This window comes from Phalacrocorax carbo, chromosome 5 (assembly GCF_963921805.1).
Source record: "Phalacrocorax carbo chromosome 5, bPhaCar2.1, whole genome shotgun sequence".
Lineage (NCBI taxonomy): Eukaryota > Metazoa > Chordata > Aves > Suliformes > Phalacrocoracidae > Phalacrocorax > Phalacrocorax carbo.
Genome location: NC_087517.1, coordinates 35,963 through 55,230, shown reverse-complemented (window position 1 = coordinate 55,230; position 19,268 = coordinate 35,963). Strand labels below are relative to the sequence as shown.

General features: G+C 50.0%; 1 long non-coding RNA gene across 3 annotated transcripts; it reads left to right on the top strand.

Annotated features, from left to right (window-relative positions):
• The first annotated feature begins 10,069 nt into the window (after window positions 1–10,069).
• On the top strand, window positions 10,070–16,648 carry LOC135313328 (uncharacterized). Of its 3 annotated transcripts, none has more exons than XR_010372943.1 (4): window positions 10,070–10,479; window positions 13,253–13,312; window positions 14,404–14,534; window positions 14,920–16,648. It is a non-coding gene; the product is annotated as an uncharacterized LOC135313328 (long non-coding RNA). The 3 variants fall into 3 exon arrangements; XR_010372942.1 differs by having other exon boundaries at window positions 10,071–10,479; window positions 14,404–14,558; XR_010372941.1 differs by lacking the exon at window positions 14,920–16,648 and having other exon boundaries at window positions 10,072–10,479; window positions 14,404–14,625.
• The last annotated feature ends 2,620 nt before the right edge of the window (window positions 16,649–19,268 follow it).

Sequence of the window (19,268 nt, the reverse complement as noted above, 5' to 3'; positions counted from 1 at the left end):
GTGGGGAACCGGCTGACAGGCCGCACCCAAAGGGTGGTGGCAAATAGCTCTTTCTCAAACTGGCAACCTGTCACTGGTGGAGTCCCCCAGGGATCAATATTGGGCCCAATGTTATTCAACATCTTTATAAGTGATCTGGACAATGGCATCAAGTGTAGCCTGATGAAGTTTGCTGATGACACCAAGTTGAGTGGGGAAGCAGACACTCCAGAAGGGAGAGCTGCTCTGCAGGAAGATCTGGATAGGCTGGAAGAGTGGGCCAGCAAGAACCTTATGAAGTTCAACATGGAGAAGTGTAAGGTCTTGCACCTGGGAAAACATAATCCGGGAGTGCAGCACAGACTGGGATCCACCTGGCTGGAGAGCAGCTCTGTGGAAAGGGACCTGGGGGTCCTGGTGACCGGAAAGCTCAACATGAGCGAACAGTGTGCTGCTGCGGCCAAGAAGGCCAACAGGATGCTGGGCTGCACCAGAAAGGGCATTGCCAGCAGAGAGAAAGAAGTCATTATCTCACTCTGCTCAGCGCTTGCCAGGCCACCTGGAGTACCTGGAGTACTGTGTACAGTTCTGGTCCCTGCTGTACAAAAAAGATGTGGACAGGCTGGAAGGGGTCCAGAGAAGGGCCACCAAGATGATCAAAGGATTGGGAAGCTGCCATACGAGGATAGGCTGGGAGAGCTGGGTTTGGTCAGCCTTGAGAAAAGGAGGCTCAGAGGGGATCTCGTCACCATGTACCAGTACTTAAGGGGTAGCTACAAAGAAGACAGAGACTTCCTTTTTACAAGGAGTCCCATGGAGAGGACAAGGGGGATGGACACAAGTTGCTCTTGGGGAGATTCCGATTGGACACCAGAGGGAAATTTTTCACAGTGAGGACAGTCACCATTGGAATAATCTCCCCAGGGAAGGGGTTGACTCGGCGATGTTGGACACCTTCAAGAGACGGCTGGACGGGGTGCTGGGCCATCTTGTGTAGACTCTGCTCTTCCTAGAGAGGTTGGACTAGATGATCGCTGAGGTCCCTTCCAACCTGGAATTCTGTGATTCTGGGTCTCTCTTGGGTCTCTCTCACCTTCATGCTATCGTGCTTTTTTTCCATTGGCTTTCCACCCCTATTATTCCACAAGGGGCTTCCTAGCCACACCTCACACCCCCAACCCATGCTTCTCCCTGTCATTCCATCTTCCACAGCTTGCTTTGCTGGTATAAGGTGGAGCACACCTGTGTCTCTAGGGTGACAGATACTTTTAATTACTTTTCATGCAATTACTCCAGGTGACGCATGAAAGTGTTTGGGCAGCACCCCAAGGGGATTGGATCCATACATGTGGCTGAGGGTAGCAGGTGCTGTTGCTGAAATGCAAAGTGGTGGTGTGACAGTGTTCTCCAGTTACAGGGATGCATGATGTTTCATTGCTCAGTTATCTACTTGTCCTTGTTTTGGCTGGGATAGAGAGGGCTGGCAGATGGCCAGGGCATCACTGCTCTTTCTGTGCAGCTGTACTGGATGGGCTGGAACTCCAGTGTGAACTTGAGTTAAAGGGACTGTGACCTGTGGATGAGTCCACGTGGGAGTGTCACCGAAATCAGGAATAAAACTCCTTAACACCAATGTAGTATTAAGAAGCAGGCATTCTTTATTACGGTGCTGGATGCATGGGGGATAATTCCTCCTAATGTGCATACCACAAGTCGTGATAGATAAAGCCTATATTGCTCAGTTCTATACATATGCATTAGATGTCCTGGAACTCTTATAATACTTTCATCTTAACTACCCATGCATTTTAAGTCCCTTAGGAGCCCCTGAAGGGCTCAGGTGGTCTCCGGTGGTCCCTAGTGGTTTGTTGAAGGGGTGTTTTTTGTGTCCTTTCCATGAATGCTGAGTCCTCCTTCCATATATGGTTGTGAGCTGGCCCATGGAGTAATCTTGTCATAGTGTATTGCAAGGTGTGTTGGTTTCAACTGGTGTTCTGACTCTCGCCTAGATGGAGGTGTCCTTAGTTCCTTTTGTCTTGGTTTGGACTGGTGCCTGCTGCTAGGTTGTCTGCATCCCTCCAGGATGATCCCCATCAGGCTTGCAGAGATGATGTCCTTGAGTGCCTTCTTGCCCGAGGCCCCTTACAACAGTGGCAGTGGTGAGGCTGTTGCCTGTTTGTCCTGGGTGCTTCTGAGTGGAACCTCAGGGATCACGAGATGGTTTCCAGGCAGGATTTTGGTGACATTGCAGTAACGCAAAGGAGGTCTTCTGGCAGGGGTTTGGTAGTTCTGCAGTGTCCTTATCTTTATGGTTCTGGACATCTGCGTTGTAAATGTTGTTGAGGCGCTTCTTGTCTTGAAGCCTTTCTGACTCCCCCAGAGCAACTAGTTTTAGTCATGTCATGGTTTCAGCTGGGATAGAGTTAATTTTCTTCACTCTAGCTGGTATAGTGCTATGCTTTGAAATTAGCATGGAAAAAAACCTGTTGAGATAACACACAGATGTTTAGGCTGTTGCTGGGCAGCGCTGATACTAGTCAAGGACATGTCTAGCCTCCCATGCTCTGCTGGGTGCACAAGAAGCCGGGAGGGGAGGGGGCACAGCTAAGAGAGTGGATTCAAACTGACCAAAGGGATATTCCATATCATGTAACGTCATGCCCAGTATGCTACCTGGGAGGGGCTGGCCGGGGGAGGGAGGGAGCAATCGCGGCTCGGGGACGGGCAGCGTCAGTCGGCGGGTGGTGAGCGGTTGTATCGTTCGTGTTTCTGCGTTTTTTGTTCCCTGTTTTCCCTTTCCTTCCTTCCCCCTTTTATTATATTAACATTACTGTCATTATTATCATAATCATTTATCATCATCATTCTATTGTAGTTATTAAACTGTGCTTATCTCAACCCACAAGTTCTTTTGCTCGTCCGATTCTCTTCCCCATCCCACAGGGGTGGGGGGGGGTGAGCGAGCGGCTGCGTGGTGTTCAGTTGCCAGCTGAGGCTGAACCACGACAGTCTATTTTTGGCGCCCAACGTGGGGCACGAAGGGTTTGAGATAATAACAGTTGCTGGTCACAGCATTGATTAGTCTGCTCGCAGTATTAGCTTGTCCAGTCTTTACCATGCTGATTGTAAAGTACATGTTAAAACTTGCTGTTGGTTCTGTCAGCTGGCTGTGCTCTGCAGTGATTAGAGATATTTTGCCTAGGAGACTTGTTATTAAAACACTGGCCTTGACTGTTATCAGTTATTTAGGTTTTGCATGGAAGCCGTTACTGTACTACAGCTACCACCTCATGGAGGCAATTAGCAATTATACCTCCTCCTCTGAGGAGTTTTTTATGGAGGAAATACAGAATGGCACCGTAGCTAATATCTTATGTAATGTCTCCTCCCTCATTACAACAACTTTTCAGTATCTTAAACATCCTTGTGTAGTTAAGATACATCTGTTGATATTGCTTTGGCAAGTGGTATCAGATCTGTCTAAGGTTAGTAAGCAAGTTAAGAATATAATCCAGAGATCCGTCCCAAGGCTTGATATCTATGCGTGGCAGGGTATGTGGGAAAGTATGGGCAAATGCCTAAGACGGTGGGCACCCCCTGTGGTGTGGGACTTCACCCCTGAACAAGTGCAGAATCCTGAAAAATTAGTAGAACATTTGGAGGAAATATGTTGTCACCCTGGCAACTCCAGAGACATACAGATCACTGCCATGTGCCGGGGTCTGGCTTATGCCTATCGAGCCCTATTTAACACTATTCAGTACCCCCAAGGGAGAGAGAAGGGAACTACTCCGACCCCCGTGACAAGTACTGCGGCCACCCAAACCCTCACGACAGAGACTGCAGCTACTCCAACCCCGGTGACAAACACTGCAGCCACCCAACCCCCTACGACAGACACTGCAGCTACTCCAACCCCGGTGACAAACACTGTGGCCACCCAACCCGCCGCGACAGATACTGCAGCTACTCCAACCCCAGCGACAAGCACTGCGGCCACCCAACCCGCCGTGACAGGGAATGCAGCTACTCCAACCCCGGTGACAAACACTGCGGCCACCCAAACCCTCGCGACAGACACTGCAGCTACTCCAACCCCGGTGACAAACACTGCGGCCACCCAACCCGCCGCGACAGAGACTGCAGCTACTCCAACCCCGGTGACAAACACTGCGGCCACCCAACCCGCCGCGACAGAGACTGCAGCTACTCCAACCCCGGTGATGAGCACGGCGGCCACCCAACCCGCCACGACAGAGACTGCAGCTACTCCAACCCCGGTGATGAGCACGGCGGCCACCCAACCCGCCACGACAGAGACTGCAGCTACTCCAACCCCGGTGATGAGCACGGCGGCCACCCAACCCGCCGCGACAGATACTGCAGCTACTCCAACCCCGGTGACGAGCACGGCGGCCACCCAACCCGCCGCGACAGATACTGCAGCTACTCCAACCCCGGTGACGAGCACGGCGGCCACCCAACCCGCCGCGACAGATACTGCAGCTACTCCAACCCCGGTGACGAGCACTGCGGCCACCCAACCCATTGCGACAGATACTGCAGCTGCTCCAACCCCAGTGATGAGCACGGCGGCCACTCAAACCCCCACGACAGGCACTGCAGCTACTCAAACCCCAGTGCCAAGCGTTGCAGCTGAACCAGAGGACCAACCTGTGCCAGTATCAGTCGCCCCTATACGCAAGAAGAAATCATGGAAGAGAAAGTCAACTCGTTTAGAAAGAGATTACGACGAACCAGGGCCATCACGAGAAGAGGAGGAGGAGGAGGAACCATGTGTACAAGAAACGGAAACTACCCGATCTCTATCCTTGAGTGAGTTGCGGGATATACGGAAAGATTTCGGGCGTCATTCAGGTGAGCACGTTATCACCTGGCTGCTCCGATGCTGGGATAATGGGGCCAGTAGTTTGGAATTAGAGGGGAAGGAAGCCAAACAACTGGGATCCCTCTCTAGGGAAGGGGGCATTGATAAAGCAATTGGAAAAGGAATACAAGCCCTCAGCCTCTGGAGGCGGCTCCTGGCCGCGGTGAGAGAGAGGTATCCCTTCAAAGAAGATATTGTATTTCGCCTAGGAAAATGGACGACCATGGAGAAAGGCGTTCAGCATCTAAGGGAATTAGCCGTGCTTGAGGTGGTTTATGGTGACCTGGACGATCAACGGTCCTCCAAAGATCCAGATGAAGCCGAGTGCACACGACCCATGTGGCGGAAGTTTGTACGGAGCGCACCATCCTCGTATGCAAACTCATTGGCAGTGATGTCCTGGAAAGATGACGAGACACCAACGGTGGCTGAGTTGATTGATAGACTCCGGGAATATGAAGCGAATCTCTCTTCCTCGCTCGTCTCTGCTGTTGAGAAACTGTCCCGAGAGTTCCAGCAACTCAAAGAAGATATGTCCTACTCCCCACCAGTACGGACCAGTATCTCAGCCATTAGGAGTAATCGTCCCTTGGCTCAGGAGAGGGATACACACGACGGGGCACCCTATGGTTTTACCTGCGTGATCACGGAGAGGACATGAAGAAGTGGGATGGAAAACCTACCTCAGCCTTAGAGGCGCGGGTACGTGAGCTGCAAGGGAGAACAATTACTCAGGGAAGTTTCTCCAGGAGACCTGCTGCCCCAGTTTCCCGTAAGCAATTCTCCAGACAGAGGAGCAGAAGTGCTGATGGCCTGACTGATCTTAACAGAGACACCCGTGATTCATATCTACCGGAAGTGAGTGATGAATACTATGATCAGGACTAGGGGGGCCCTGCCTCCAGCCAGGTGGAGGAAAGGGATAACCGGGTTTACTGGACTGTGTGGATCCAATGGCCTGGCACATCTGACCCACAGGAATATAGAGCTTTAGTGGACACCGGCGCACAGTGTACCTTAATGCCATCAAACTATATAGGGGCAGAACCCATCAGCATTGCTGGAGTGACGGGGGGATCCCAAGAGCTAACTGTATTGGAGGCTGAAGTGAGCCTAACTGGCAATGAGTGGCAGAAGCACCCCATTGTGACTGGCCCAGAGGCTCCGTGCATCCTTGGCATAGACTATCTCAGGAGAGGGTATTTCAAGGACCCAAAGGGTTACAAGTGGGCTTTTGGTGTAGCCGCCTTGGAGACGGCGGAAATTAAACAGCTGGCTACTTTGCCTGGCCTCTCGAAGGACCCTTCTGTTGTGGGGTTGCTGAAGGTCAAAGAACAACAGGTGCCGATCGCCACCACAACAGTGCACCGACGGCAATATCGCACTAACAGAGACTCTCTGATCCCTATCCACGGGCTCATTCATCGACTGGAGAGCCAAGGAGTCATCAGTAAAACCCACTCACCCTTTAACAGTCCCATATGGCCAGTCCGGAAGTCTAATGGAGAGTGGAGGCTAACGGTAGACTATCGTGGCCTGAATGAAGTCACTCCACCGTTGAGTGCTGCTGTGCCAGACATGCTAGAACTTCAATATGAACTGGAGTCCAAGGCAGCCAAGTGGTATGCCACAATTGATATTGCTAATGCATTCTTCTCAATCCCTCTGGCAGCAGAGTGCAGGCCACAGTTTGCTTTTACTTGGAGGGGGGTCCAGTACACCTGGAATCGACTGCCCCAGGGGTGGAAACACAGCCCTACCATTTGCCATGGACTGATCCATAATGCTTTGGAACAAGGTGGAGCTCCCGAACACCTACAATACATTGATGACATCATCGTGTGGGGCAATACATCAGAAGAAGTTTTTGAGAAAGGGAAGGAAATAGTTCAAATCCTCCTGAAAGCTGGTTTCGCCATAAAACAAAGTAAAGTTAAGGGACCTGCACGAGAAATCCAGTTCTTGGGAATAAAATGGCAAGATGGTCGTCGTCAGATCCCCATGGATGTGATCAACAAAATAACAGCCATGTCTCCACCAACCAGCAAAAAGGAAACACAAGCTTTCTTGGGCGTTGTGGGTTTTTGGAGAATGCATATTCCACACTACAGCCTGATCGTAAGCCCCCTCCATCAAGTGACCCGGAAAAAGAATGATTTCAAATGGGGCCCTGAACAACAACAAGCCTTTGAACAGATTAAACGGGAAATAGTTCATGCAGTAGCTCTTGGGCCAGTCCGGGCAGGACAAGATATTAAAAATGTGCTCTACACCGCAGCTGGGGAGAATGGCCCTACCTGGAGCCTCTGGCAGAAGGCACCAGGGGAGACCCGAGGTCGACCCCTAGGGTTTTGGAGTCGGGGATACAGAGGGTCCGAAGCCCGCTATACTCCAACTGAAAAAGAGATATTGGCAGCATATGAAGGGGTCCGAGCTGCTTCAGAAGTGGTTGGTACTGAAGCACAGTTGCTCCTGGCACCCCGACTGCCAGTGCTGGGCTGGATGTTCAAAGGAAACATCCCCTCTGCACACCATGCAACTGATGCTACGTGGAGTAAATGGGTTGCACTGATCACCCAGCGGGCTCGAGTAGGAAACCCCAGTCGCCCAGGAATCTTGGAAGTGATTATGGACTGGCCAGAAGGCAAAGACTTTGGAATATCACCAGAGGAGGAGGTGACACGTGCTGAAGAAGCCCCACTGTATAACACACTGCCAGAAGATGAGAAGCAATATGCCCTGTTTACTGATGGGTCCTGTCGCCTTGTGGGAAAGCACCGGAGATGGAAGGCTGCTGTATGGAGTCCTACACGACAAGTAGCAGAAACTGCTGAAGGAGAAGGTGAATCGAGCCAGTTTGCAGAAGTAAAGGCCATCCAGCTGGCCTTAGACATCGCTGAACGGGAAAAGTGGCCAGTGCTCTATCTCTATACTGATTCCTGGATGGTGGCAAATGCCCTGTGGGGCTGGCTACAGCAGTGGAAGCGAAGCAACTGGCAGCGCAGAGGCAAACCCATCTGGGCTGCCACATTGTGGCAAGATATTGCTGCCCGGGTAGAGAACCTGGTTGTAAAGGTACGTGGATGCTCACGTCCCTAAGAGTCGGGCCACTGAAGAACATCGAAACAACCAGCAGGTAGATCAGGCTGCCAAGATTGAAGTGGCTGAGGTGGATCTGGACTGGCAACATAAGGGTGAACTATTTCTAGCTCGGTGGGCCCATGACACCTCAGGCCATCAAGGGAGAGATGCAACATACAGGTGGGCTCGTGATCGAGGGGTGGACTTGACCATGGACGTTATTGCGCAGGCTATCCACGAATGTGAAACATGTGCCGCAATCAAGCAAGCGAAGCGGGTAAAGCCTCTGTGGTATGGGGGACGATGGCTGAAATATAAATATGGGGAGGCCTGGCAAATTGACTATATCACACTCCCACAGACCCGCCAAGGCAAGCGCCATGTTCTCACCATGGTAGAAGCAACCACCGGCTGGCTGGAAACATATCCTGTCCCCCACGCCACTGCCCGGAACACTATCCTGGGTCTCGAAAAACAAGTCCTGTGGCGACATGGCACCCCAGAGAGAATTGAGTCAGATAATGGGACTCATTTCCGAAATAACCTTATAGACACCTGGGCCAAAGAGCATGGCATTGAGTGGGTGTATCACATCCCCTATCACGCACCAGCCTCTGGGAAAATCGAAAGATACAATGGACTATTAAAGATGACACTGAGAGCAATGGGGGGTGGAACATTTAAACACTGGGATACACATTTAGCAAAAGCCACCTGGTTAGTCAACACAAGGGGATCTGCCAGGCGAGCTGGCCCGGCCCAATCAGAATCCTTACGTACTGTGGAGGGGGATAGAGTCCCTGTAGTGCACATAAAAAATATGCTGGGCAAGACAGTCTGGGTTATTCCTGCTTCCAGCAGAGGCAAACCCACTCGTGGGATTGCGTTTGCTCGAGGACCTGGGTGCACTTGGTGGGTGATGCGGGAGGATGGAGGAGTTCGGTGTGTACCCCAGGGGGATTTAATTTTGGGTGAAAACAGCCAATGAACTGAATAATATGCTGTTAATTGTAATATGATGTTGTATGTCATCACTACTATGGTTGCATCAGTGGAATGTTATCATGGTGGGAATCTCCCAATTAATGATAATAGCAAATGAACTTTCAATGGAACCGAGCAAAGTGCAGCAGTGAGAGAACACGAACTACCAGTGCAGCGGTGATGGAACAAGGACTGACATGCAACAACCTGACCCCACGCACACCGCCGCACCGAAGGACCCTTACAAGAGATGAAATCCAAAGTCATGGACTAAATGAACTCAATGGACATTTCACAGGCATTCTACAGGGGGGTTCCATAAACTAGTGGAATGATAAATGAAAATCTGTATATATATATATATATATATATTGTTAAAGGATAAGAAGATGGATAAGGATTATTGAAGTTGTACTGAATAGTATGGGACCTGAGCATGATGTCAATGATATGGAATAAGGGGTGGATACTGTCATGGTTTCAGCTGGGATAGAGTTAATTTTCTTCACTCTAGCTGGTATAGTGCTATGCTTTGAAATTAGCATGGAAAAAAACCTGTTGAGATAACACACAGATGTTTAGGCTGTTGCTGGGCAGCGCTGATACTAGTCAAGGACATGTCTAGCCTCCCATGCTCTGCTGGGTGCACAAGAAGCCGGGAGGGGAGGGGGCACAGCTAAGAGAGTGGATTCAAACTGACCAAAGGGATATTCCATATCATGTAACGTCATGCCCAGTATGCTACCTGGGAGGGGCTGGCCGGGGGAGGGAGGGAGCAATCGCGGCTCGGGGACGGGCAGCGTCAGTCGGCGGGTGGTGAGCGGTTGTATCGTTCGTGTTTCTGCGTTTTTTGTTCCCTGTTTTCCCTTTCCTTCCTTCCCCCTTTTATTATATTAACATTACTGTCATTATTATCATAATCATTTATCATCATCATTCTATTGTAGTTATTAAACTGTGCTTATCTCAACCCACAAGTTCTTTTGCTCGTCCGATTCTCTTCCCCATCCCACAGGGGTGGGGGGGGGGGTGAGCGAGCGGCTGCGTGGTGTTCAGTTGCCAGCTGAGGCTGAACCACGACAAGTCACAACAGCTCTGTCTGCTCCATTGTGGTTCGGAGCTCTGAATCAGTTTCCTTTGGTGTCTAACACATTTATTTTTCCCAAAGAGAGGCTACATTTCAAAGTTAATTAGTTTTCTCACAAGTGTCCCTCTGTTTATGTGTCCTGCTGCACAAACGGCCAGCGGCAGGGCTCTTGTTCCCCGCTCTCGATATTGCCACAGCAGGGCTGCAATATTTAGACCTAAGGGATGGGTTTAGGAATGGAAGGAGAGAGAACGCCTGTGTTCTGTAAGGGCTATGAATGCTGACTCTTTGTCTCTGTCTGCTGCTTTTCCTGTGCGGGTGATGAAGCTGTTTTACTTTGCTCTGTTGTTCCTGGTCTAAATAGCTGCGAAGCTGTCGCCGCTGTGGGTGTGCAATTTGTGTTGCTCTGTTTCTGTGGAGTTCTAGCTACGGCTCGCTTCTAGAGTGGCCAAGCGTCAAGGTAGGGCTTTCAGTTTAAAGCTTCAGAAGCGCTGTGAGCTGAAACAGGTGTAGGTGAAACTGCTGTTGCGCCTGCAGCTGTGCTCGCAGGGATGCTGGGTGGCTCCGCATCAAAACGGCAAGGTGAGCGTGGGCCTCCGTCGGGCTGCGCCCTGGGTGCGCAAGCATGCCGTGTTTTTGCTGTTGGGAGGTAGACCAGAGCGTGTGCCTGTTGAACGTAAGGGTAGCCAAAAGCTGTGAGGGACCCAGGCGGGCTTGGTGGTGCAATGCGGTTTTAAAAGGTCTTGACTCTTTGGAGAAATGGGCTGGAAGAAATCATTCCTGTTTTGCAAGGAGGCAGTTTGCAAGGACAGATGGGTTGCTGTGCACTTTAACAAGATGTGCTGGTTTTGGCTGAGAAGGGGTTAATTCTCCTCACTGTGGGGGTCGCCTACCTTTCCAGCTTCCCGCGCTCTGCCGCGTGGCGGGGGGGCTGGGAGGGGCAGGGCCATGGTGGGGACGGCTGACCCCGACTGGCCAATGGCAGGTTCATTCCATACCATGTGACACCATGACCAATATATTGAGGGGGGGCAGTGGCAGCGCGGAGGCGGCGCGGCGTCGGGTCGGCGGGCAGTGAGCGGCTGCGGCACGTGCGGTTTGTTCCGGCGGTTCGTTCCCCCTCTCCCCTCCCCTCCCTTCCCCCCTCCCCCGGGGCTTTGCGCCTCTCGTTGTTCGCCTTTACATTGCATTTCTGTTGTTGTTTCTTTTAATTTTAATTATTAAACTGTTCTTATCCCAACCCACGAGCGTTACCCTTCTGATTCTCTCCCCCATCTACCGGTGGGGAGTGAGCGAGCAACTGTGTGGGGCTGAGCTGCCGCTAAACCACGACACAAGAGTATTCCACATGGGATGTATAGGGTGAGGAAGTTTTAGCAAGAGGTGGCCTTGATAAAACGTGCGTAAGCGTCTGTGTCTGTCACCTGCATGTATCTATGAAAGTGGCTCTAGCGAAACTAAAGCTGCCAGCAAGTTATAAAGGAACAGTCATCTAACAAATGCAAAAGCTCTGGTGGCCTCTATCAACAACTGTAGCAAAGGGGATGCAAAATACTTTTTTGTATAACTCCACTTGGTTATAGTCTTCACAAACCTTCACAAAAAAGGGAAGCTTTAGATTCCTACCCAGCTTTATGGTAAAGGGTTTTTTCCTCTCTGAGCAGAATGTTAGCTGCCGCCATGTCACCGTGGTCACCCTTTGTTCAGCCGTGAAAGTACAAGACAGGTGGAAAGGATCCACAGCAGTCTGCAAGTACGGGGTACGTCTACGATGTGTGTCCACATTTTTCCTAAGGTACTTGTAGCATGGATCTTGAAGTTAACATTAAGCATGTGCCAACTCTCCTCCTATAGTTTTCCTAGGAAACAGTTTAACACAAAGAGTAAAAATAAAATATGGTCTGTTCTGGAGCATGTTCTGCCTGTGCAAAGCTTACTTCCCTCTGTTTATGTTCTCTTCCTGAAAGTGTAATCTTCTGTTTCTGTGTGCTCACTATTAAATGATACTGTGAAAATAATGTTTGTACTGAAAGGAGAATCTGTTCAGAAGAAACAGACTTTGTTTTCATGATAAAAGCTGTTTTTTTCAGTCAGTAAGATCTTAGAGTAGTACTTGGTGGGGTACTTAGGTGGGGCAGGCAGGGGTTGTAAAATCAGACTGATCAGAGATGGGAGACGTTAGGGCCGAGAGAGAGCGTGGGGTCCTCTCTGCAAAACATGAGTGTCTGCTGGGCAGGGTAGTCTCAGGCTTAGTCTGTGTTACTGTGTGGTTTTGTAGTTTGTCTTCTGTGTCCCTTACCATACCTTACTCAGGTCTCAATGTCTCTATTGTTCGCTCTGTCTATTGGGCATATCAGTAGCAATATTTGAGGGTCTCATGAGCCTTGGCTCATCAGGATAATACTAAGTGAGAGCTTCCTTGCCTGCATTATTTGTCTAATGTGCAGATCTGTCTTGTGTGTCTCTAATATTAGAACCTTGCAAATGGTCACCTTTCTGTGGTGGTGATTAAGGCAGCCTCAGCTGGCTACCCAGAGCCCTTTTCTGGGGCGTGTTCCCTGCACCTTAATGTTCTCAGGTCTTCAAGCCTGGCTTGTCGTGCATCTGTAGTCTTGCCAGTTTTGTAGTTGCTGTTTACTCACAGGCAATTATGTGCAACTTCTCTGTGGATGCTGTAGATTCTTCTTCACGGCCCCATTGATCTACACACCTGATGGTGTCTCCAGGAGTCAGTCTTCTTGGTGAGAGTTTTCTTAGGTCCCTGGGTCACAAGATCTGTAGTTTGTTTGCAGCGTTGGTCTGTGCATATCTGTGTTGGAGGTGCTCCTGGTGGGGGTGTAGTGATAGTAGAGCAGGGGAAAGGGTAGCTATAAGAGCATATGGTTAATGTTAATATGGATAGGCTGTTTTGGCAATGCCTGTATAACCCTCGTTGGAGCAAGTAGCTGTTGGCAGCGGGTGAGGACAGTGATTTCTGTAGCGTTTTGTGGGTGCCGAGGGGATGACCATAGCTGTCTGGGAGAGGCAGCTAGAGTGCCAGCTGAGCAGAGTGCATCTCACAGCTGTTCAAGCTTGTACGTGTGTGTGGCTTAATGTTTGATTTAAGGTATTTCCTTTAATGGCAGGCTGTAGTTGGGCTCTAGACGGTATTCCTATGTGAGCGCAAGAGCTGTGGAATGGTTAAGCTGTTGCTGTGCCTCCAGGTGACTTGTTCAGTAACACTGTTTTTCCAGGTACAGATGGATGAGTTGTGCAGGGCAACAGAGGAGAGCCCAGGGGAGCGCTGTAAGAAGGTGAGTCTGTGTGTAGTACTGGAGGGAAGATGTGAGTGATGGCTATAGGGCTCCATTATGGGTTTTACTCTTTTTTTTTTTTTTTTTTTGTGATCCGAGGGTGCTAAGCGATGAGCCGAGTGTGATCTGGGCCCTGGAGGTGAGTCAGGCAAGGTGACCGGTGCTTGGTGGGCTGGAGTAGGTGTTCTTTTTCAGGTTATTCAGGGTTTTTTCTCCTTCTCTTCACTTTCCCATCCCAATTTGGGGCCGATTCCCTCAAACGGGGACTTCCCCCTGTGGGGCTGCTTATGCAGCCTGGGAGCTGCTGCCTGGGCACAAAAATACCTCAAACCCCCTGACTCTGGGTCTGCAATGGGGAGTGAAAAAACAGAAGGAATTCTGGTGGAAAGAAAACAACTTTGGGCTTCTGGGAAAGCCAACTCCAGCTGGATTTGTGCAGCTGGAAAGGAAAAAATAAAAAATGGGGTGGTGGTGGGGAGGAACAACAACCTAAACCCACCCACCAACCATTCTCCTGCACAAAACCAAAAGTGAAAATCACCATTTTTGTGGGGCAAAAGCACAGAAAATCCCCACAGAACTCAATATTTTGGAAAAGCAACCCCAATTATTACATTATGGAAAGAGGGGGGCGGGGGAAAGAAAACCAAAACAAAACCCTATCGCAACCCTGATGCCACATGCCTACAAGCAGTTCCTGGGGCTTATTCTGCGGGGGTGGGGAACCCAACCTTGTTCCCCAGGTTTGCTGTGCTGCTTCTCCTCCCTAGGGCATGGGGGGGGGGGGGGCAGTGGCATGGACAGTAGCAAGCACCAGATTTTTTTAAGCAGTCGAGAGGAAAGGACTGAAATGCTCGAGACGCTTTGCTGTTTGGTGCAGAGGCAATGAAGGGTGCTGCTGGGGCTGCGAGGGGGAAAGGTGCAGAGGAATAGAAGCTCTGTGGATGCAGCCAAGTTACGGTTTCTGGATGGTATTAATCGAGAAGAGTAATTCAGATAATGCTGCTGCCCAGCGACCAGAGTTGGGTACTGAGCCCGGGAGCCGCGCACGCGCGGTGGCGTCCCTGTGATCCCCATTGCTCTCTCCGCAGGTGACAGCCCTGCGATGCTGCGGTGCCTGCGAGGTGATGCCGCCGTGCTCGTTGCTGCTTCCTGGTAAGGAAAGGCCTCCTCCGCTCCTGCTGCAGCGTGGTGGTGTGTCGGACACGATTCCCTGTGTCGGGTGAGGCCTAGGGCTGCCGGCGAGGTGAGCGAGCCCCTTTGGTGGGTGCAGGGGTGTCTCCTTGTGTGCCTGCACTACTGGGGCTGGTGGGTTGGGACCCGCCGAGGTAGGCTTCAGGTATGCTAAAGGCGAGCGGGTGAGGGCAGCCCCAGGAGTTACCTGGGAGCTGATAGAAGGGAAGAGGGGGAGGAGGATGATGACCTTTTCCCCCTGCCCAGGGCGCAGAAGATAACTGACTCCCCAGCTCACCAGAGCTCCCCCTCAGGCTCCACTGGCCCCCCTTGCCCCGTGCGCCTGCCCCCAGCTCCGGCACGAGCGAGCTAGGCTAAGTGCCTAGGAAGCCTCATCTCATACGAGCTGTAAGACACCCATGTATCCTCTTTAGGTGGAGGATGGCCTAGAGTCTGGAGCTGCAGAAGAGGCAGAGAGGAGAGAAGGGGAAAGAAGCATCTGAATGGCTAAATTGTGCCAGCAGCGCTGAGAGCAAGAGTCGTGGTGAGTCCTGGGCCACTGGGACGCCGTTGCCTCTCTTGTGCATCCTAGGCCCTCCCTGTCTCTCCCCTGGCCCCCTCTTTTTTCCTTACCTGCTGCAAAATTATCTTTTTTTGTGCCCCCCCCCCCCCCGCACCTTCTTTCTCCATCTCGCTCTGAGTGGCTCCCTGCCTCCCCGTTTTTTCAGTCCTCCCTCTCTCTGTCCTGTAGCCTGTGGCTACTTGTTCTTTCTCCACCTCTCTCTGCCTGGCTCTTGCTTCGGTTTTTTTTCATTCCTCCTGCCCTGTCCTGTAGCCTGTCGGTGTTTTGTCTTTCTCTGGCTCTCTTGGTCTGACTCCTTGTGTTACCGAAGAACGCGGTAAAATCGGAAACAACTCTTCAACACCAATTTAGTATTAAAGAGCAGGCATTCTTTATTCACGGTGCTGGATGCACAGGGGGATCGCTCCTCCTAACACGCATACCTTACACACCTTTCCCATACAATTTATAGATCTAAATTTTACATACTCATACATAGTCATTATTGTCCTGTCTACTGATCGGTACAAACTTGCTCGTTCCGTATGTAAATCACTGCGCAGGCTCGGTTGTCCTCTTCCGTTCTTCTCTTCTGAGTAGGTAGTGTTACTTGGGTCGGTGGTGGTCCGTGAGTCGGTGGTCGCGATCTTCCCCCTGCCAGAATTGCCTTTTACCTTCTTGGCTCTTAATCTTGGCGGTCTTGGCTAGTTTCCTCAGTCCGCTACAGGAAACCGCGTTTTGTCATCCTTTTCTGACAGAAGCACGTTGTCTGTTGTTCTGCTGACATTAGCGATCGCCTAGGGACTAAAATGCAGATCAACAGATACACTGATTCGTACACTCCATGTTCCCATAATGTAACAACGTCTCTGGTTGATTGGTTTCATCACTTTGGTTACATTTCCCCCCTTTGGAAATTTTGAAATAATCGTTTTCTCAATACTTCCCTCTTAGATCAATAATATTCCACTATGTCAGTTTAGTGTTTGGTTCATCTTCTCAAAATTTTCACTTGATTGTGGTCTCTAGGGCATATGCAGGTTCCATTTTATACCCAAAATTTTATTAATTTAACTACCTCTGCAAAAAAATGTGGTCCTCTCTCAGAGGACATTCCTGTTGGCACTCTAAATCTTGGTATTATTTCTTTCAGCAACATTTTAACTACTACTCTAGCTTTGTTGGTGCAGCACGAGAAAGCTTCTGGCCATCTAGAAAATTTGTCCATCAGCACTAACAAATACTCCTGTACCTATTTTGTCTGGGTAACTCAGAAAACTTAATTTGCTAATAATCTCTGGGAGAATTTTTTGTTTTGTTATTCCTAAAGGTGGTTTCCTTTAGTTCAGGGGATTATTTCTAGGGCAGATTGGACACTTAGCTACTATGAGTTTAACTGTTCTTGTCATGTCTACACACACTACAGATGTTTTTAAACTCAAAACTGTAGCATCTACACCCTAATGTGTTTGCTCATGCTTTTCTTTTGCAAGTTCTGTCATAACTTGTGGGGTTGTTATTATTACTACTTGTTTTTCTGGTATTACCTACCATCTCTGTGTTTTGTGATGCTTCCAATTGTTCTGCTAATTGCTCATCCAATTTATATGTAATCTAAATAAAGATAAAATAAGTGTAAACAGGTATAGAGATAAATAGATATCTCAGTCTAAATAGAGAAGTGTAAAATTAGCGACAATATATGTAAGTTTAAATAGATAGCTAATCTAAATAGAAGTTCTGATAAAAGTGGTGATCGGTATGTCTAAATAGATGCATAAATATTCTATAGATGTATATAGATATAGTCACAATAGATAGTGTAAACAGATATTAAGTTATAAAACATCTATGTATTCCCTAAATATACATATATTTAAGTAGATACTTCAGTGTAAATATCTCTGCTATATAGGGTTTTTACAACACTAAGAAAAACACTATTTATAGAACGGTTTCAGAAGCTCAACCCCCCCCTTCATACGTACTGAAGTTATAAAAGCGCTTTCTAAAGCTGCCCCTTATCCCTTTTCCTTTTCCTCTCCAAGTCAGGGCCCATCCTCCCAGTTGGTGACTTGCTCCTGCAGGGCTGCGCTCGCAGAGCGAGAGCTGCTGCCACAGCACTAATGCACCCCCAAATCCCCGATTCTGGTCCACCTACCTCTCTGGTGCCCCAAAAGTTGTTGCTCTTTTGCCAATTCTGCCCTGTACGCTTCACCTCTTTGTTTCTTGTTCCCATGTGCCTTGTTCCGGCTCTTTCCTCTGTCCTTCCTCCCTATTTATTCTTTTTCCTCTGTCACACTGCTTTTGGGTGCTGACCCTGGTAGCCAGCTCACTGCAGCCATATCTGACGCGCGTGAAGGGACGAGGCTTCGCTGCCTCCTGCGCATTCCCAGATGCGTTTGCAGCCCCTGGGCTTCAGGGTGAGTGGCTGCAGCTGGGTCCAAGGGATAAGATGATGTGCTGTTGGATGCAGCCGGTGAGTCCGAGCACAGGGCTGGCCCTGCTGTGCCAAGGGGCTCTAGCTGGGGAGAGGGCTGCCTGGACACTCCTGCCTGCAGGAGCTGGCTGAGGAGTGACAGGAAGGGTGTTCCACAGGCAGGTGCCTCCAGCCAGGAACAGCGTGTCGTTGAGCAAGGAAGGATCCGTCCCGGCCAGAGCACGCCACCAGCACAAGGTAACAGGATATCAGCAGCTCTGTTGGCTATGTGCGTTGGCCCCCGTGTGTCCAGGAAACATGGTCAGAGAGGAGTGTCGGGGCACCCGCCTCCTGCTCCGGGAGGGGCATGGTTTGGGCAGCCAGCACTGTGGAGGGGGAAGGGGCAGAGGGAGAGAGAGAAACCTCAGGGCTGTGAAGGTGTCCTGCCCACAACAGGAGCTGCAGTGAGTCGCACAGCTCCTCCCATGCATCTGGGCCTATCCCTGCTATGCTTTTCCCAGTGTCTGTCTGCCTCCTTGCCTGTCCCTGCCTCTGTCTCCTTCTCAGGCTGCACAGCTCACCAAAGCTTTTTGGTCTTCTGCCAACACTGCCCTGCACCCCATCACCTTCTATGTGTCCTTTCTATACCTCTCCTTTTCTGGCTCCACACCTGCTATTATTTCTTTCTTCCCTATTACTTGTAAAAATTGCATTTCTAGGTCTGCCTCTACCCAGCAACCTATCTCCATTTCAGTGACTCCCTCTGCTCTGTCCCGGCTTGCTCTTCCTACATCCTTTCTCTGTGGCCATCTATCTGTCTCCCTCTCTTGATATTTAACTTCTACCCACATGGCCAGAACCCCGTTGATTTTTACATTTGCGCTGTCTGTCTAAGTTCAGTTCCGCATCCACGTTTGTTTCTTCCTGCCTGTCCTCAACTAAATCACTTCTTCAATTTTGTTTGTCTTCGTTGATTTAGTTTGCGGACCCTATTTCTTACTTTTTCCTGTCTGACCCTTACTCCATTGCTTTTAAAATTAGCTTTCTAGGTTTAGTTTTACAAAACTGCCAATCCCTAATTTTAAGGGTTATTTGTTGGTCGTGCACCCCATTGCTTTTAAAATATTTTATCAAGGTGACTGGTTTTTTTTTTATAGAGTTAATAAGGTTGGAAAAGGCCTGTGATATCATTGAGTCCAATCACCAACCCAACACTACCGTGCCTCCTAAAGCACGTCCTAAAGTGCCACGTATACGCATCTTTTGAACGCCTCCAGGGAGGGCAACTGCCCCACCTCTCTGGACAGCCTGTTCCAATACCTGACGACTCTTCGGGTAAAGAAATTTTTCCTAATACCCTATCTGATCATTCCCTGATGGAACTCGACACCATTTCCTCTTGTCCAATCGCTAGCGCTTTGGGAAAAGGAACCTACACCCAGTTTACTACAACCTCCTCTGAGCCTCCTCTTCTGCAGACTTAAACAACGCCAGTTCCCTCAGCTGCTCTTCATAAGATTTGTTTTCCAGACCCTTCCCCAAGCTTTGTTGCCCTTCTCTGGACATACTCCAACTACTCAATGTCCTTTTTGTACTGAAGGGCCCGAAAGGGAACACGATACTCAAGGTGCAGCCTCGCCAGTGCCAAGTCGGGGGTACGATCACTTCCCTACTCCTGCTGGCCATGCTATTTCTGATACAAGGCAGGACCCCATCGGCCTCCTTGCCAACCCAGGCAGACCACCGCCTCACATTCAGCCGGCTGTCAACCGGCACCCCCGGGTCCTTCTCTGCCACACAGT